The 20,566-nt window shown below is 47.9% G+C and overlaps 1 long non-coding RNA gene across 1 annotated transcript in view; it reads left to right on the top strand.

Annotated features, from left to right (window-relative positions):
• The window catches only part of LOC133279150 (uncharacterized), a 30,072-nt gene extending 9,896 nt beyond the window's left edge, over positions 1-20,176 (top strand). The window contains exons 3-4 of the long non-coding RNA XR_009746792.1: positions 18,354-18,457; positions 19,862-20,176. This is a non-coding gene — a long non-coding RNA (uncharacterized LOC133279150). The remainder of the gene's footprint in view (positions 1-18,353; positions 18,458-19,861) is intronic.
• The last annotated feature ends 390 nt before the right edge of the window (positions 20,177-20,566 follow it).

Genomic DNA, 20,566 nt, shown 5'->3' with positions numbered 1-20,566 from the left:
TCCACTTGGTGGTTGGATCCTGAACAGGAAATAATCCTGGAAGGTACCAGGTTGAACTCCCACGGAGAGGGGATAGAAAATGACATGGTAACACTGGACACCAGTGAACTGCTTCCACGCAGGCAACATGGCATACACTGCTATTGAGACCAGAGGGATCTACGTGCTTGGGTTCACCCCTGCACAGTTCTCTTGGTTTGGAAGCGCCCTGATCCATTTTGCGCATCCCTGTGGCATTGCTGGGAATGCTCAAGCTTAGGAAAATTGCTGTTGGCCAAGTCAGCCCAGGGCTGTGCGAGGGGATTGAGCAGAGCATGAGCTGCTGAGATCGCCTTGCTGCGATCGGATGCTCTGGGAGATGAGCAACGCCGGTGCCCACAGGAGGGAGCCAAATACATTGCTCTCGAGAAGGACAAACCGCACCTTTGTCTTTGTGCTCATCAGATGGGAAAAGGCAGAAAGGGCAACGGCCACCCCCAAATGCACCAGTGCAGCTTCATAAACCACCTAAAAGGGAGCTCAGGCTTCTCCGGGAGGGTGCTGAAGGTGTTCAGGGGTAAAAGCATCGTGCTGGGGTACAGCCCAAAGCTGTGGTACCCACTCCTCGTGGTGGAGCGCGCCCAGGAGAAGGCTTCTCTCTGCCCTAAGCAGCAGTATCAGGATGGAAAGAAACCTCCACTGCACATCTGCTGTGCTCTCACTGTGGTGGGAAGGGCTGAGCCCCTGTGCCTGTGTGCAGCCGGGGTGGGCCTGTTCCCTGCACCCCTTATCCCAGAGCCTGGGCGCTGGGGAGGCAGCTGGGATGCTGAGGAGCAAAGAAAACCCTCCTTAAGGGTGGCTGTGCTGGAGGCAGTGCCCTTGGCCTGAGATCCATGAGCATCCTGTGGCATGGTTTTGGTTTTCCTCGGTATGTGACCTGCTGCTGAATGAGGAAAATAGAGGGAAAAGCTTTGGGCTTCCTAAAAATAGACAGTGTTTTTATGGCTCTGCTGGCCAATTTCTCTGAAGGATGGGATTTCTTAATCTTCAGCTGCGTTAGAGACGCTGGGGGTAACTTTTCCATATTAAAAGGAATAAATTGTTATTGGGTTTTGGGGGGGTATTTGCTGGATTCCGGGAGTGTTTGAGCTGTTTGCTGACATCTGACATTGTTTTGTGATTGCTCTTGGAGATGAGGTAGCACACACATTTGCTTTTGCTTTGGGATGGAGTGACCTTCTGCAGCTCACTGAGGGCTGCAGCCTGCTTCCTTTCATCTGCATCCCGAAAGGATAACACCAGCGGAGAAGCCAACCCACAACAGGCATACAAGCACCGAGCTGTTGCTGTTTGTTGTCACCCTAACAGAGGTGGTTGGAGTTGAGCACTGGACTCTGGACGATCTGGAGGGCGATGAGGGTTTATAATGTCTCTGCTGCCTGTGCCACGCTGGTAGGAGCTGATGCAACGTGCCATTTCCCCTTCAGTTGAATGAGAAATGTGTCTGTGGCTATTGGGTGGATGATGCTGGTTACAGCAGAACCCTATCGCTGAGCTCTCGCTGATGGGGTAGCGGTAGGACAGGAACACAACGCTACCATGGGATCCTGGAGAGACAAAACAAATGGTGGTTCCTACAGTTACATGATCAGCGATAAGGGAAGAATTCAGAGCAGCCGAATATACCCACACACAAAAAGGCACCAGAACAAACAATGGCTAAATCTGCTGTATGTAATTCATAACAGCTCCAGGACTGAAGGGAAAATAGACATGTCATGAGCAATGTTTTTTCATATGTTAAAAGAATACATTCCTTTCCCCTGTGCTGTAGTTATGAATTTGTCAGGGTTCACGTTTTTCCTCTTATTTCTCATTGTTAAAGGTCATTGGACTTTCAAAATATGGATGGCTTGCGTCGTTGCTCTAATCCATCTAATGCACTGTATCCAAAGATCAAATCCCTGACAGAACAGTGCCAGATCAGTCCTGGAGACACTGCACAGGGTGCCATGGGGAGCTGGGGCTGCCCCATCCTTGGCAGTGTTCAAGGCCAGGTTGGACAGGGCACGATTCTCCTCCACCCCCAAGTTCTGTGCCAGTGGCAGGATGGATTCTGGTGGCAACAGGGCCAAGACGGGATGAAGTCACTTCACTGTTCACAGCGGTTGATTGTGAGAGCTGCAGGGCACAGAAGTGTTGGCTTAGCTCTTTGTTGCTATCTTTGACAAGATAGCAGAGACCCAAACAGCAGCCCCAAGCTGGAAGCTGAAGCTTCCAAGCAGGACCCTGTAGCTGCAGCTGCCTAAACCACAGTTCTCTCTGGTGGCAGTAGGTGGCTTCATAGGAAAGGCCATGAACTACGTGGTACCACTTCAGTGGTGGCCGATGCTGGCTCTCTTTCCCCGTGCTGACCTGCTGTAGATGATGTACCTTCAGTCTGCAAGGCCCCGTCCTGTCCGCAGCCATCGCAACCCCACGGAGCATCATCAGCCAGGAGCTCTTGTCAGGGTCATGTCAGTGGTGGCTTTGCCTTGGAGCTGCTTCTCCACTGTTCATATGCCAGTCTGACGCCAGCACTCTTCCACTGGTCTTTGTAACGGTCCCACTGGGGTTAAGACAGTGGGGTTTGGGATATAATGCAGGTCCTTTGGAGCATCTCAAGGAGGGACTGACGTTCCAACATGCTCAGGTCCCACTGGGTACACTTTATACTGTTTGCAACCTTAACCTGGAGTAACTGTTTAGTAAATCTCTTGTGGCTGACTTGACACCCTCCCCTCTGCCATGAGGAGGACTTCTGCATGGTTTGGTTGGACATCTTTGTTATCCTAAGTCAGTGTAAGCATTTATTTTGCTCTCAGGTAGCATCTCCCTATACAAAGCTCTTCTGTGCTGTGTTTGATGCCACAAAAGGACTGGTTAGGGTTGGTCACCAGGTACTTTCTAGCCTGGGGACATCTACACCAGGGTCCATTCCGGTGCTCACTGCAGGCAAACGTTGCTCTGGTTTGAGCCGAGCTTGCCTGTGGCGGTGGAGGGGGATGCTGCATTCTCCAGCATGGTCTGAATAAGCCCTCGGGGACGCTGGCATTTTCCTCTGTTTGCTCAGTGGAGTCTGCCTAATGAAATCTGTGCTGTGCTGTCCTTCACTTGTTATTAATAAGCTGTCTGACTCAGCTGGTAACTTTGGGTCTTTACTATGACAACAGATAAAGGGACAAGCTTGAAAAGAAAGAGCTTGTGTAAGAGGAGGAGGGATCTGGGAACCTTTTGGCCAGGCTGCTCATTGATTTGTCCAAGCAGCTCTTTTGTAGCAGGCAAATGGTGCCTTCTGGCCCATGCCCCTTATAGCAGGTTGGTTATGTACAGCTCCCTCAGCAAGGGCCAGTGCCGAGCTCTTATCTTCAGTGATGGAGTAGCTGGATGCGGGTTTCATTGCACGTCTGCAGGTCCAGGAGTCTCCATCTTGTTATGATTTACATAGCAGGGAAATACTTGCAAACTTGGAGAGGGAATCGTGTTCATCCGAACGGGGTCATGTTTGTTGTTTGAAGCTGGCTGAAGTATGCTCCAGTTCATTTGATTTATTGTTCTGGGGTTGCTTTGCCTTATTTTTGTTACCCCTCCCCAAGAAAAAGCCAACACTTGCACTGCTGGGTATGGAAACGAGAACGTCCTGTCCCCCGCAGGCATAAATATGACCAAGATTCATTGTGTTCTAACTCCGTAGAGCCACGGTCCCACAAGACATGTTGGGTTGGGAGGCACGCTGTAGACACACAGGCTGTTTAGCCAAGGTGTGGCCCAGCCTGAAATAACTGCTCTATTGCAGCTCTGAAACTGCAATCTTCCATGGGCTGGAGCAGTGCATGGGCTCAGTCCCCTCTTTGCTTTGGGACTGGGTACTGTCCCAGTGGATGAGCTGTAGGAGTGGTCCAGGCACGGATCATAGGATCATACAGTCACAGACTGGTTTGTGTTGGAAGGGAGCTTAAAGCTCATCCAGCTCCAAGCCCCTGTGTCCAGCCTGGCCTTGAACGCTGCCAGGGATGGGGCAGCCCCAGCTTCCTTTAGGTACTTTAGTGCAGTGAACTGGGGTCTTGTGCGCTCTCATACGGCTGCTCTGTGCTTCCCGGGCACCACACAGCACCACGTGAAGCATTCCCCAGCCAAAGCTGCTTCCCTGCTTTGGCCCTCATCATAAACCCTTGCACGAAGGGGGTAGGAATTGCTCCATTGTCTGCTACAGGTAGAGATAGCTTTGGGACAGCTGAAGTAAAACCCTGTGCTTGCTTCTAAGCTGCCCCATCCCCTTTAATGCCCCACAGGGAGAGCACCTGGCTCACCTTTCACATAAACTGCTAATTCCTCATTTAATATCCCCAGTGGAAGCTGTATGGATGGTAGAGAATGTTGAAGCCAACTTTTGGTCGATGGCAGACTGCCCGTAGTCTTCACTAGCTCAAGAATTGGCCCTAAACCGGTCGCAGCTGAAGAAGAGATTTGGGTTTCAGTTGCAACAGGAAAGCAACTGGCTGAATCTCAGTGGCAGCATTCATGGGGCTGGCAGAGCTGCTGCAAACACGCTTCAGACCTGGGGATGCTTTCATGTGTGGAGAGGGGTAGGATGCTCTTGGGAAGGTCAGCTGTTCACGGGTTCTCTCTCTTGTGTCTCAAGATGCGCTGTCATTTGCTAGGGTCAGGGTAATGCATCCCATCATATGCTGCCCACTCCTAAGCTACACCTGCTAATAGAGGGGACTGACAAGGACAAAGCGTTCCCATTCCCAACACCTTGGAGCACAGGGAAGATTAACCAAAGTCACTGGGATGTTTTTTCCCCTTCAGATGCTGGTTTGAAACTGGTAGAGCTCTTAAGAAGTTTCTCTTCTGCTTTAGAAGTTGGGATTGGGAAGGAGTGAAAAATGGGAAGTAAATGAGGAGAGGAATCTAAATCCCCCACTATAGTTTTTATACTTCTCTATGGGTTTTAAGTGCGTAGTTAAACAAAAAGCTTTTATACTGGAGGCCATAATGTAAGATACAGAGATGATCCAGAGCATAAAATAAGAGGATGGATTAAATGGAGGGAAAAAAAGGGAAATAATTGAAGAACTTTTGTGGTTAAGTGCTAGGAGCTGTGGAAAATAATGCTCAAATTGGAAGCATGTGCTCTAGAAGGTTACAACATAGGTATTGCAAAAAATGCATTCTTCCCAGAGGATGGGGAGGGATTAGGATTCAGCATGAAGAAATGGCCCGGGGGAGCAAAATGGCATAGGGAAACAAAATGTGGATGTAGATCAAACACAGGTTACACAGGGAGCTGTCAATCAGAATGCATGAAGGAAGAGTACTTGTGGAGCTCCAGAGGGTAATGTGGTATTCACTTCCATCAAATAGGAAAGGACTGGAAAGAGGTGGTCTGGACTTCAGGATTCGAGGGAGCAATCCCTTGGCTAATTAGATTCACACAGTTTAGAGGTTAAGAGGCAATCCTGACTCCATGGGCTGGGAAGATGTCCTGCTGAAGGTGGGAGTGGGCACAAGTGGAGTGGAGGTGGTTGTGGGACCTCCTGTGGTTATTCCTTTGGTCGAATGTGTTCAGTAAACTTCCTGCGTGCGGATGGAGGATGTACATTAACAGGGGAAGAGAGAGTTGATGGCTCGTGGATGCGGCGGTCCCGTGTCTGGGACGGGGGCCCTCTTCCTACTTGTCAAAGAAGGGCCAAAACCATCAGATCTAGATCCGGGACAAATCCTTTGCCGAGATTTGCAGTGAGCTGCAGTGATTTCCCAGGTGGAGAATTAAGGAAGGAGAAGAGAATTCAGAGCTGGAGCCTGGAGCTTCAAAGCATTCGTTAGAAACTTCTGCATGTGGCTACCTCATCCCTGCCCCTATCTGTGGAGCTGAAACAGATGCAAAAGCTTATTCCTGTGTCTCTGTCCAGCACTGCTCTCACAGACAGATATTCTTGCTGTGCTTTAACAACCAAGCCTCTGTGATACTTTATGTTGTTAACTGGTCCGATCCTGCACTCTGAAGCCTTCAGCAACTCACCCATCCTGCAGTATATAACCTTGGAGTGTAATCTCTCTGCCCAGAGGATGATGCACTTTCCAACTGGCTCATCTGCAAGAGGCACAGCACAGAAGGGAGACAAGCACTATTCCCAACCTGAAGGAGCCAGCTGGGTTCAAATGAATAAGGAAGGTTGAAAGCACCCTGGCCAGGTTGGCTGGATAAATATACACTTAAATATATACAGACAGGTCATCAGCTCGTGTAAGTCATCCTCACTGCAGCGAAACCAGCAAAACCAGATTTACACCAGCTGAAAACCAGGCCATGGGGGTCTCATGTAAACCAACAGTCTGGAAAATGCAGGTGATGGAGGTTTGTTAAGGAAGTGACAGAGAGGAAGATGGAAAGGGATATCCTGTACAGACAGTAGGAAAGGGGGAAAAAGAACAAAGGAAACAGGCAGAATCCAAAGTAAAAGGGGGAAAAGGCTGGGAAATGCTCAGAGTATGACTCTAGCTTCATAGTGTTATAACTGTCCTTCATTGCAGCAGTCCTCCACTCTTTCAGTGGAGCTGATGCCCTGAAAAAGCAGAGTAAAGTAGTTTGCCCGGTTTCTGACTGCACAGTGTTAATGTCAGTCACAATCAGGAGCAGTGGCTGGGTAAGCTGTTCATTGTGTTTGTGCAGCCAAAGCTGTTCTTGCAACGGAGTGAATTATGCACACAGCCGTGGCCACGCAGGCTCCATCAGCACTGGGGCTGCCACTCAGGTATTGCTCTTACAACCATCTAAGTGTTTCCAGCTTCAGAAATGAGATCTGTGATGCAACCTGTGGGTCCTGGAGGAAGAAAAGCCCTAGGGGATTGCTGTGGTTCCAGTTCTATGAAGGCTGTTACCGGCTTCACTATGTACGAGTCCTAGGCTGCATATAGGTCTTTCTAATTTTATCCCTGTGGAATTCCTAGAAGCCAGACAAAATTGACTTTCACACAAGAATCTCCATTGTTTACTCAGATCAGTCAACAAAACATGGTTTTTATTAGATTTCCCTTGGAATAAAAAAAGAGAGACATTTTAAATGAAGGGAAAAAATGTTTGTTTTGGGGTTTTTGGTGAAGTTTGGGGGTGGGATGCTGGTGAGCAGAGGATGCTCATGCGAGACCAAACCGGGTTATTTTACCATTCACAGGTTATCAAGTGGTCCAGGGCATCCTCAGCTGAGCATCACTGCGTGGCTCAGGTGAGAAGGGACCCGGGCAGGTCTCTAGTGCCACACTGTGCACGGAGAAGGACCAGCTGCAGTTAGGCAGGTGGAGGTTCAAACTTTGCATTTCCCTTGGGTTTGGGTGTGACTGGTGTGATTTGTGCTGTAGCTTTGACTCATAGCGGGGTCACTATCACCTAGCTAACGTACCCATGTCTGTTTAAAGCCCTATTGCACAGCAGAGCATTCTTGTGGTTGTTTGCAGGTGTTTAAAAAGGGAGGCTAGGAGAGAATGTGCAAGGATGTGCCTGGCTCTATAAACCAGCACCAAGTGAATAATGGGGAACTGCATTTGAATCCTGTTACACGGGGGTGAATGAGCCCAGAAGACAGAAAGCAATAGGGGGGGAAATCCATTAGTCCCATGCGGAGCAAGACAAGGGGAAAAAGAGTAATGATCCCATGAGGTTATGACTGCATATATATCCTGGCCTGATACTGGAATTAGTGTTGTTATTCCTAGGGTATGGATTTGCTGCTGGCGGCTTCTCCCGTGGAAGCACGATGAACTCGGACACTGCTGTGCTGGAACTGGAAGCAAAGCAGCAAATGAAGTGTCTGGGTGGAAGGAAATAAATGGAATAATAGTACTCTAGAAGCAGATTTAACATCTAGATAAAGCAAATGCAGTTAGCTTTAAATACCTACCTTGGTGATCCCTATCTGCCAGGTGGGAGGGTCAAAAACGTCACTGCTCTGGCATTAGAACCCAGGCAACTAAAGATCCATTACCTGTGTGTATGTCTCATTGCAGGGGTGATAGTGAGCTCTGTGCTTTGATTTGCCACCAGGCTGTTCTTTTGGCCTCTCCCTCTTTTCCCCCTTTCATTTGGATTCCTGTTAGCAAAATACCAAGGTTAAACTCAAAATAACGCTGCCCATCAGGTTTAGATTAGGGCTAGAGCAGGCACAGATTTACTGTAAATGTGTATGTAAGGTGCCAGGAAATCGCTGCATGCAGGCATCTGAGGAAATAGATTAATGTTCCTTAACATAAACTGAAGTTCGTGTTGATGGCCAGGTGGTAACTGCTGTTAGTATCTGTGTGCATCCACCTTCCTTCATGCGAGATGAGGATACATAGATTTCCTCTCCTGAAACGGAGGGGGTTTGGAAGCTTGCACCATGCCCGTTGGAAGTATTCTGGGGAAAGCAGCTGAATCCCAGCACCCTTCAAATCAGCACTTACCAAACCGCTTTGTGCTCACAAGGTGTCTGTCTCTGGCTGTGAACAGCAGTTACCTAACGCAGTCTTACAGTTATGCCACATTTGGGGGGTTAAAAGCCTGGCTGATGTGTTTGCACAGGAGGCCATGTAAGGAGGTGTTCGTCCTCCCTCTTCCAAAAAGCAGAGGTTTCAAGGAAGGTGTTACAATGCGTGGTCCCACGCTGTCATTAGAACCAGCTCTAATGATGGAATCGGATTCTCCTTCAAAGCCCTATTGCCCCGGAAGGCTGAAGTCTGTGGGAAGTAGTCTGTTTCTGTTGTGCCTTCAAAGGGCTCAAGGTCCAAAGTGTGAGATCAGTTTTGATCGCTGTGGCCGAGATCAAATCCGTGCCTTGCTTTCCCTGTCATTTGAAAGGGTTGAGTGAGATCACAATGAAGTCAGAATTGCCTTTTCCTCCTCAGTTTATCCATTGACCACGTTGTGGTCGTCTTGATAGCTGTAACTTTAACACACTCCTTCTGTTGTAATGGCATAGAGTGAAGTGGATCTATGTAGGATCTTGGTGCTCTACTGAGATGTATTTTGGGCAGCATGACTCCACCATTTAACACCGTGTTAACACTCAAAACCACCAGCCCTATGCATTAGCTTGAATTAAGCAATATTCCCATGACACACTGTGTATGTTCTGCTCTCCAGACAGCCACAGCATTGATTTCCCTAAAACTAGCAGTATACTCAGGGGACAAATCAGCCTCTGAACAGATGTTGACTCTTCAGGCTTGAGTGGGATAGAGCATCGTTGATGCTGGAGTGTTTTGGCTTAGTATCTTAAATTAAAAGAGCTTTTCATGGTCTGGCTTGCTCCAAGCAGTAGCTCGAGGCTGTGATTTATGAGCAGCAACAGCTTGCCTTGGAGCAGTGGTGTGGGTCTTTCTTCTGCCTGTCCATGAGTATTCCTACTTCACATATGGATGTGTCGACTCCCTGCATTGCTGCTACTGAATGGCCAGCTTGGCACAAGGGCAGTGCTCCTTCTCCCCCCTTTTGCTCCTTGCTCATAAACCAGCTGAGCACCCGAGCTGTACTGGAAGCACATCTGTAACCAGCCTTCAGCTCGAGCAGTTCTTTAATTGGAGCCATGTGAAGGAAGCACCACCGTTTGACCATCACTGCTCCCGTGGCTGGTTTACTACCTGAGTGCCAGTCCATGTCTTCTCCATCATTAATGGATGCAGCAACTGAAGATACGTCAGGTGTGTTCTTCCCAAGCTATGAGAATGCAGTGTTGCTGCAGCTACTGGTACAGATGGGTGAGTCACCATGTACCTGAGAAAAATCACTGTTCTCACTCCCAGTTGTAGCCTCTACTCACTAAAAGTTACCACAGACCTTAAAGACAGTAAAATTTGGTCATCATTTATTACTGTGGCTATAAAACATCAATCTTGCTTGTAATGGCGTTGGCTAATAACAGCGGATATTTCGGATAGAGACGTGTAGCTGGAGCAGACAGTCTGGGAGATGTTCTCTGCCTTGTTTATTTTAGCAGTCTTTGCTTTCTTCACTGTAGGTGGTGGAGTATTTTTACTCCCACTTGCAAAAGGATGCGAGTATTTAGATTTTTCCCACTGTAATGGGGCCATGTGTAAATTTGTGAACTGATTTCTTAATCCTGAGTGCGCCACAGACTGCAGTATCTTAAATCCCTATCCTAATCTCCTCTCCAGAACTGCCTGACCTTCTCTGGGGATCGGTGGCTTCTTCCTTCTGTAATTGGTCCTGGGTTGGCTGATGGTGTGTCCTTCGTCTGCTCTGACTGACCAGTGGCACTTGTTGCTTTAGGGTGGTGCTTGATGGTGGTACTCTGATGGTACCTGATTGCATCCCCTGTGCTGCATCTCCTTTGTGTCTTCCCCAGCCACAGTCATTAGAGGTGGTATCACAGCTATGCTATTCTGAGTTACCAAAAAGCAATAATCCATGTGGTACCTCTGTAGTCTGGATGCTTACAGTGCATATTCATCATCATCTTGGTAAAGCTGAATATTGAGGTTATACCTACACAGGGCTTATAGATTTAAAGGCACGCTAACAACTGACCAACTACTGTTAGTGCTGGAAGGCAATTAATCACCTCAGCCTACTGGCGAGACCTGTACAATGTGTGTGTGTCATTAATAACATCTTCAAGGGACATGTTCTTAGCGTGTGATGCACGTCGCCGTCTTTAGTGGGTTCACCTTCAGTCGTTGTCCTTTTGCAAGGCACTTCTACACGCAACTGTGCTATTAAAACACGGCTGAAAGAGTGCGCGGTCAGCATCACCTCCTGCAGTGTGTCCTAGGGCGAGCTGAAATACCCTGCTCCGTCAGAGGGCTTTTAAAGAATTCCCCACTTCCTTTGGCTTTGAGGAGGGGAAGTTGTAAATATGAGTTTGGAGTTGTTCAGCTCGGGAGCTTTTTAAACCTTTCCTTAAGGTTAATCACAGTTCCAGTGGAGCGCTATTGTGATTGCTTTTGCATGCACTTGGGTGCTTCTTCCTTAGGAGGGTGGAATGAGGGGTGGCGAAGATCCATCATAAAATGAATTCATGTTTTCAAAGCTCTTCTCCTGTAATGAAAAGTGGAGCGTTAACAAAAGGCCCCTCAAAAGCATCTGCCAAGGAAAAAGCTTTCCATTCGTGCAGGCTTCAGCATATGCTTTTTCATTTGCTGGCCCCAACAGCTGACTCTATCTCTTAGCTAATTACTTAGTGACATTTAATTGAGACCTAAAAAAAGCCCGAGGGGCTAAAAATACTCCCAGACCAAAAGTGCACACGCCACTTGTGTGACGTTAACACGGAGCAACGGGGCGATTCCTAACATACACTGATGGTAACAGCGGAGGCTTGGGATCTCATAGGTGGCAAATACCTCCCTGCCTTTCCAGGAGCATCTTTTTTGGGGGTACCTTGGGCTCAGTCATGTAAGGCCCGTAAGTGTTCGGGATCATCCTTGGGACCAGGCTTCCAGTGCAGAGCGTGAATTCAGTGCGCTATGTACGTCATGAGCATAAATCAAGGCAGCGGCCTCCACGCCAGGGAGATTAACTGCAACAATGGGTGGCAGATGGATGCAAGCAGACAGAAAACCACAAGGAAACAATTGTGCATGGTGCTCGGTCTCATGGCCAGTGGTCTCAGCCCAACCGCTGCCTGGCTGGCTCTAGGGGAAGAGCTACTTGCGTGCTTCTGTACCCACAAGATCAAGGGCTGCCTTCTCAAGGGAAGCTTTCACTCCCACCAGCCCTGCAAAGCCAACTCCGCTTGAGAGAGGACCCCTCAAGGCCGTTCTGGTCCATGCCTCCCTGACAAAGAGCGTCAGCAAAGTTCCACCATCGCAGGCTCTCATTTAGTAACAATAGAGATGGAAAGATGCCGCTCTGCTTGGGCAACGCTTGCTCTGACGGGGAGGATGTGATGAAATTGCTGCCTGATTTGTAAACTAACCCTAGGAGAGCTGGAATTACGGAAGAAGAAGAAGTATGAATGCCCCTGAACCCTGCCACTTGGCTGAATATAACCAGACCTGGAGCTGTTGTGCTGAGATCCTCCTTCCAGATTCTTATCTGCATAGACAGGGCACATCAGGAAATAGAGCTGGGGAGGAAATAGCTTTCCTGTTCTGCAGAATGGAGATTTCAACCTTTTTCTCTTTCACAACAGGATGAAACTGAGGCATTTTGAAATATTTCATGGAAAAAACTGAGAGGGATTCCAGATGAAATAATAGCTCAGGGACGAGATCACCTGGGATGTAGAAATCCCACAGCCCGCTTTTGCCTGGGATACACGAGGAACCTGAACCTACCCTGTGCATGTGAGTTGAAAACTCAGACTCCTCACCTGCATAACCCACCGGGCACCCTCTTGCCTTGAGCCTTCTTGATCTGTAGCAATGAAGGAATGTCCGTAGCGTGTTGCTTGTCAGCTGCTGATCTTTGCAGTCACCATGGATTAACTGCAACTGAAAGGTTCCTGCTGAAATGGGGGAGATTATCCAATGTCCGACTGGAGCATCCACCTTGAATGTTCAAACAATGGCCACGCTTTGCCTCTGAGTCCTGTCCTTTGACGCATGTCCTGCCACCAACCTCCTGTAATCCAGTACCATTTAAAATGAAGAGTTCTTCTGTGCTTAGGGCTGCCTAAGTATGGATGTTATGGATGTACCTAAGGCAAACCAGTGGGTCCTGCTACGGGAGAAGAATGTGGAAGCTTACAGGTATCCTTTGGGCACAGAATCTTGTACTTCTGCTTTCCCATCCAGTCTGATTATAGGTGAACTCTTCCTTATTGCTCAGGGCAAGAGTGTGCAGCAGGATGCAGTAGTGGGCATGAGGTCATCCAGGATAACCAATGACCCTTGACTGCTCACCTCATGGCCTGAGCTCCCTTTGAAGTGCAGAGAAGGGTTCTAAGTGAAAGCCAGCTTTTCTGGCCAGCATTCCTCGTGTGTGTGTCTGTGGTTTGTGCTCGGGACAGTGTGTGAGCCCTTCACAAGCATGGTCAGCCCAAGGGGAACATCGTGGCGTTCATCAGTCCCGCAGAGCTCACCGCTTCAAACGGACAGTGACTGCGGCCAGGAAAGGGCTGAGGCTTCAGATCCTTCAGACAGTGCTCTCGGATGATTTGCCCACTCGCCTGGCCTGAGGATTAAAGGGACCTTCCTCCCTGCTCAGCTTCAGCTCTGCAAAAGGCACCGTTCTCTTTACAGATAGGACGTCGTGGACAGAGGTCCGGTTTGAGCTATTTCCTTTCATGCAGTATCACTGACTTTATAGTTTGCTCTGAAAGCAATGTGCTTTTTAACTTGATCCACAAGACAGCTAATGAGCTATAGGCATGCAACCCAAGCTGGCCTGAATATGAAAACCAGACACCCCAGCAGAAAGCTCCCAGGGCTCCAAGCCTGCAGAACCTATTTAATCCTCTGAAACTTCTATTTACACTTCTTCTGCCCTTCACCCATCCCCTCTGCAACTGAAGGAGATGTAAGGGCTGCGTGTTAGGAGTTAGATGTGTTTTCAGCCATTTCTGGACCTCTGCAAAGATAATGATTGCATCCATAGAGCATAATTTGCTCTAATGGTAGTTAATGGATGAGGCTTGGGCCATTTCTATAGCTAGCCTTGGGTTTAATCCTTGTTCAGTCTCTGAGTCTGGTCTGAGACTTCAAGTTCTTTCTGACTTTCCCCATTGCCTGCTCAACAGAGAACAGCATCATCTAGGATGATGGGACAGTGTTGGTTAAATTCCCCAGTCTTGATGCGGAATATGTTATCAATAGGAGGAGGGAAAAGAAACCACTGTGCTGTCTGGACCAAAGAGCCTGTCTGTTGTTTAAACATGGAGCTTGGAAAGGCTCCGTTTTGACTCAGAACCTCCAATGCAAATAAATGGCAGCTTATTTCTGGCGAGCTTCAAGTTCCTGCATTCCCAAGCAGAGCATCCTCTTCTCCGTCCCGAAATGCTTCACTGCAGGTTTGAATTCAATATACAAAGAATTCCATCTTGGCCACATCAAAAGGGCTATGAGCTCCCCTTTCCATTGCAGACAGAGGAATTGTTGGGCCAAAGTTTTAGGGATACAAGGAGTTACCTGAATTCTGCCAAGCTTCTTTTGTATTACTGGATACAGGGTAAGAAAATGGGTGTCCATTTTAATGACTCCACAGGCCCCAGTGTATTAAAGAGTAGGATGAGTGCAGTGGAGCACCAGGCATGTGCCTTCCAAAGCAGGTCAGCCAGTTCTGGGTCATTTTAACCTACATCCTTTGTTAATTGTCTGTTGCTTTCCGTTTGCCTGTTTCTGTGTGGGTTGTGAGAATGGCTGGCATCTCCAGCCCATTTCAGTCCCTGCCGCTCTCTAGCCAACAATCCAGCTGGTTTTTACCATAAGCATTTTATAAAAGCCTAAAGCAAATACACACGTGGCCCTACCCCTTCACCTCTCTTAGGATTCACTACTCCCAGGGTGTTACTGGTGCTAATGCACGTTTTCCTCTCTCAAACAGCAGCCTCAGTGAACGGCAAACTCACCCAGATGCCACTGCAGGCTTGCACATACCAGTGCTTGAGGATCAGGGGTGTAACACAGCCTCTCTCTCCCACTGGGACCCTGCCCCAGTGTGTGTCTCACAGCTGATGTAAGGGGCCAGTGTGTCAGCATGGAAACGGCTGTGCCGGAGCCCTCGGCCAGGCTGGATGTGCAGCACATCCAGTAAACAATCCTCTCCCTCCCCTGCATCCCCTTCCCACCAGCGCTTCCAGACGGGATGATTTGTAGCTGCATCAGTGGAACTTTAAGCCAATCATTTCCCTGGCAGAACCCTTTGAAATACCAAGTGGTTTTATAATGGGAAGAATTAACCAAGAGCTCTTCCATGGCTGTTGTTGTTTATAATCAGGGCCGACAGAAACGTCATCTTGTAATACTTCGCCCACTTATCTTGCCGCACGCTTATTCGTACCAGAAGTGGGGATGGGAGGAAAAGAGGCTTCTGTGATTGTTGTTTTCTGACCTCTTTCTATTTTTAAAAGGAATAGCATCCGCAAAGCGAGCGGGATGGGTTTCACTCAGCCCAACGTCACCTCGTTCCCTCTGTTAGCTCTCCCAGGTTTTGTGTCTACAGTTAAAATAGCCTTGGAGCTGGGATCCTAGGGACTAATGGTGCAGAGCTTGGCCAGGCTTGCAGCATTGTGCTGCCCTCTCCGGCCAGACTGTGCTGGGAAGGGACTGGGCTGCTCTCCATCTTTTTCCCAGTGGGGAATTGCTTTGTACCAGCTCAGCCTAAAGCTCCCGGTCTGATCCTAGATCATCCCAAGCCTGATGGGTTCAGTTATAGGGGCAAGGCTAGGAAATGCGAAGAGTCCTTTTCTATGATGGGTTAGAGAGTAACAGAAATGAAGGAGGAGATGAAGGCAACTCTTGTAGTCATGAGTGCAGCCATGTGAGCAGAGTTATCTGCTCCTACAAAGAAGAAGGGGAATGATTTGCTGTCGTGGCCTAACAGCCCACCCCAGGGGTGACCTTTAGGCTTGGAAACTTAGAACCTGATTCCTCCATACATTGCTCTGATGCAGCCCAAATTCCCATCTCGTTTTCCAAGGAATCCTGCACCAACCGGTCACTTGAGGGCTGTGGAACCCTGTTTCTGAGCTGCACAAGATGGTAGACAGAGAGGCAAGACTCCTGACACCACAAACATGGGCTATGCTAATGGTGAATCAAGTCCTCATGCTTCATCTATTTTGCTCTGGGTCTCATCTACAACAACCAACCAGGGTCCTCATTAGTGCCAATGGAAAGAAAGCTTCAGTGCCCACTGAAGCACAGGAATAGGTTGAGCTTTCCCAAAGAAATGCAAGGGAAGCCAGGGAGTATAAATCAGTTGTTGGAACGTTTAGCCAAGTGCAGTGGGAGCTGCTTTGAAGTCAGGCTGTACAAACAAACATATATACATCATTATTTACCACCTCCGGAATGGCGATGGAAGGGAACACCAAGCTATTCAAAACACATTTCTTCCACTTTATTCTTGTTTATAAATACCTCCTCGAGTTCCCAGGCAAGCGAAAAGCCCAGCCCAGCAGGGATCATGGAACTACATAGAGGGGGTACTCTGCTTCAGGAGATAGGTATAACATGGGAGAGGAGAGAGTATGAAACCAAGTCACACACTTAATCAGCTGCAGACTCATTAACGCAGCTCATTCCCATTAGTGTCTTGCCATTGAGAAATTCTTCTTGTGGCTGCATTTACAGGCACGGGCAGCCTTCAAGCTTCGGCCTCTTGGCTTCCATCACTTAGTAAAGGCGATGGTTTTGCTGAGCCAGCGGTCCTCGAGAGGTCAAGGAGAAGAATTAGGCTGTGTGCTTTGATATCTCCCCTTGAGGGACAGGGGTGGGACTGTTCCCAGAACTTTGAGGGGGGTTGCATTGCCTCTGAACACTGAATAACCTCGGGTTTACTGTGCTGTGAGGGTCATTTCAATGGGGCCGACTGCTTTATGCATCCCGGCTTACGCCTCTGCGCCTCTTGCGAGCAGACGGTCCCCACACGAGTTCCTCATCAGTGGTTCTTGCTCCAGGCAACTCCGTGGCTCTGCAGTCCTTATACACCTGGTAATTCTCAACAGCAGCATCCGGCTATCTGCAGTGGGGTTTAATGTCTCGTGTATAAATGCAGTCTTAAATTACACCAACCATCCGCCCTCCAATGAGAAACAAGACCAGTGCGTTATCTGTGTCCTGTGCAAAGGATGGAGTGTAATGTCTGCAGTGATACAGAACAGCCATGGTTCTGTCGTGCTGCTGCACCAGACAGATGGGATTGGGGCATCATTACTGGACAAGCAAGAAGGCAGAAAAAGGTAATTAAGGGAATCTGGAATGAATTCTCCCCATAGGACTGATGATGTGATGGTGACTTAGGCCAGCAGAAAAGCTCAGCTAAGATTTGGGGGTTATTAAGTTAAAATCTATTAAAGGTGTATTTTCACCTCCAGCTGATAAGGAGATGGCTGCTCCGACTATAATTGTCCTGACTGAAGCGCTTGTTTGGAATAAATAGATGAGCTTTCATGAATCTGGAGTTACATGTGATAGGACCGACACCGGGGCACTTGGAACATTGTGTTTGGGGCATTTTAAAGTATCTTGCTTTGATTTTAAAGGAAATGTTGTAGTGAAAATTAACATTTCTTCAGTACTTCAGTTCTGGGGGGGAGAAAAAGGGAAATTTATGTTCAGTTTGGAAAACTGAAAAGAGAAAATTCAGAAATTGCGTTTTTTTTCAGACAAAGAATTAAAATTCAGATTTGAAACCAGAAATGTATTGAAAATGTTCTCCATTAGGTTTGCATATGTGCTGAAAGCCAAACTGCCTAAGTTTTAAACCTGAAGGGGACTTGGTGAACGCAGACTGTCCCAGGCAGGCTGTTATATGAATCTGTAATTATCAAATGGAAATCCACAGTAGCCTGGATTCTGCGAAAGGAAAGGATGCTGCCTCGCAAGCAGGGCATGGTTGTCCATTGGAGAGAAGCAGATAACTGAAAGACCTCCAGCAAAAGACAAAAGACACTTATTAGGATTTTACACATAATAGGAACCATTGCACGTTTTTTAACAGGTTGTGGCTTAATGAGAAAGACCTTTGGGTTTGTGAGGAGGCACATTTAAGTGAGACATGGAGAGAGGATTCCTCCAATCTTATGGACATTGTGACCTGCGGAGTCAACGCCAAGCTCCTCTTGGAGGTGTGCTGCTCCCTTCCTGTTTTCCAGTTAACCTGCATCTGATAAATAATAGAATCTGGAATGGGTTGGGATGAAGGGAGCTTAAAGCTCCTCCAGCTCCAACCCCAACACCTTCCACTGGAGCAGCTTGCTCCAAGCCCCTGTGTCCAACCTGGCCTTGAACACTGCCAGGGATGGGGCAGCCACAGCTTCTCTGGGCCCCCTGTGCCAGTGTTATCTGAGCCCCAGGTAACTGTGAATAAGTTGCCACATGTGTTTATTGCTGCTCCCAAACACCTCCACCCTTGTAATTCTAAGTAATAACTAAAACTGTGGCTTCCACCAATGCTCTAGATGCTGGTGTCAGAACCAGCGCTCTGTAGACCTCTTCAGGCTTGTATTGCGTTTACTGAAGCTCCTGTGTTTTTCCAGCAGTGGAGATGGACTTGGCTTTTCAACTGTTCAGCTTTTAACAGTAGCACCAACGCTTTTCGTCCAGGGCAAGACCCTGGTGTTCCCATTCAATGGTGCTATGTGTAAATAGACAGTTTTGCCTTGGTTTGCATTGTGGAGTTAAACAGCCTCACCAGACAAACTGGAACTGTTTCTCATTTTCATTTCTGCCAGGAATCACAACCATCTCTCTGAACGTTCAGCCTGAAGGAAGCTGGAGGGATCCCACATTGTGAACTAAACCACCAGGACGATATCCATCATGCATGCTCTGAAAGGTAATGTGAAGATGCAGCTTAAAGCACTGTCAGCAAATGGCTTTTGCAATGTACAGCTTTCATCAGGTCTACAAAACATGGGGTTTGATGCTTCTATCACTCTAAGCTAGACAATAGCAAGTTAAGTGCTGTAAAACTGCAGTGCTCTGCTTTTACTCCTTCTCTTTCAACTTTCCTCTGTGTTGTCACCACCCAGGGGAAAGAAACACCTAAATTTAACTTGTCATCTCCTAAAGTGATTGCCAAGACTGGAAAAGGGGACTGCAATAACTACCACCAGAATAACCTTTTCAGGACAAGAAATGCTCTAGCCTTCTTTCCAAGGGTTTCCAAGTGATACCCAACTGGTGCCTTGCTTGGGAGGGACGTCGGGTTCATTGGTTCTCTCTTTCCTTTGTGTTCTTCATGCTGAAGGTAGATCTGATGCCTGAGTGAGCAACTGCTCATGGAACTTCTTCAGTTCAGAAGGATGAGTTAATTGTTTCTTCCCAGTGCTACTTCATGCATCATATGACAAGGCACATCTGTTCAGTGACTAATAGAAAGAGAATATCCCATGCGTGTAAGCGGCACAAGGCTGCCTCACACTCAACCCTTCTGAGCCTTTTTCGAGGGCTGGTTATGCAATAAATAAAAGGGGACAAATTCATCCCAGGGAAGAACTCTTTTAGTTCAGCTTTGAAAGCAGTAATTTGCCTTGGAAAAATAGCCAACATCAAAATAATAATGAGTGCATGTTACTGCTGACAGTCCTGGAGACAAGAATTCTCCATGCATCCAGAGCCAGCTTCTCAAGTCTTCGTATCTTAGCTCTTACACATGGAAAGCCCTCAGCAGAGGAGGTGGAGAAGGGGAGTGGGAAGGCTTTGTAGCACTAAATGCCTCAAGAGCTGGCTTTCAGTGAACAGGCATGCCAAGCCTTGATAACCAGCAATGAGGACATTGATGGCACCCTTTGCTGTGTGCTCCAGTGCTGAGCCCAAGGGATCCCATATGGAAAGATCAGGGCAGGGAAGAGGGGCCATCAACATCTTCATGCTGGCTCGGGTGCCAACAGAACACCAGTCATTTGCCTTTTGCAATCCATATGCAGGCTGTATAGGACCTCCCTGTAGGGGGTGAGGTGAATGGCATTTGGTCTGTGCCGTCTGGGGTTGTCAGTTTAATGATGTAGGACTCAGGGAACAGTTTAATACAGAAATCTAGCCGGTAGCCTCATTAGTCCTTGGAGCTTTGCAGTGCTTTGCAACCGGTGTGCAATAAAGGGGAAAATAAGAACATATTGTAAAGGAGTATTTCATCAGCTGGAGGCTGGGGAATAAATCAGAGAGAAGCATGCATTGAAAGTAATGTATCTGCAGGATCTGGCTGGACTTTGGGATTTGTTTTCCGTCTTTTTTCTAGTCACAAATTGTTCACTGGGAAATTGCAGCTTCAGATGGGGTAGAGCTACATCGTGCTGTTAGTTTATGAACCAGTGTCACCAGTGGAGCTCGGTTACTTCCACCAGCTGAAGTGTTGGCCTTCTCTATGTTTTTATGACCTTTCTCATTGTTCTTGATTGCTTGATGAAGACAATATATTCCTTCCTTTGTGTAAGTGACCTGTGATGTCTTTTGTTCTCCTTTTTAACAAGTTAAAATCCAGAACAGAAGTCATCACTGGCATAGCAGCTCTCTTGGGATAAGGGAGGGGAGTACTCCAGGGAGAGAGAACAGTTATGGAATCACAGAGTCACAGGGTTGTTTCGGTTAGAAAACACCTTTAAGGTCATTGAGTCCAACCATTAACCCAGCACTGCCAACCTCACCTCTAAACCCTGTCCCTAAGCAGCACAGACAGGCTCAGAGCTCATCACTGGATGTTCTGCACATGAATCCCCATGCACTGCCTGAGGAACTGGATCTATGGAGTCCATCTCCACCATCTCACCCTCTGTACCACTGGGAACTCAGTGGGCATCTGGGCAGCAATGGCAAAAGCAGAAGAGAGTATTTCCTAACACTCTGCAGTCAGCTCTAATGATTATCAGCCACAAGCTTTAGCTTAAGCAACTGCCATTCTTGTCTTAGCCTTAAACTGAAGCTGTAGCTCAGTATTTGCTGATCA

Source organism: Pezoporus flaviventris, unplaced genomic scaffold (assembly GCF_033815535.1).
Source record: "Pezoporus flaviventris isolate CSIRO_AGI_PZ_B2104156 unplaced genomic scaffold, CSIRO_AGI_Pfla_v1 ptg000071l, whole genome shotgun sequence".
NCBI lineage: Eukaryota > Metazoa > Chordata > Aves > Psittaciformes > Psittacidae > Pezoporus > Pezoporus flaviventris.
Note: the sequence above shows the minus strand (reverse complement) of the source record. Positions and strands in the feature narration are given on the sequence as shown.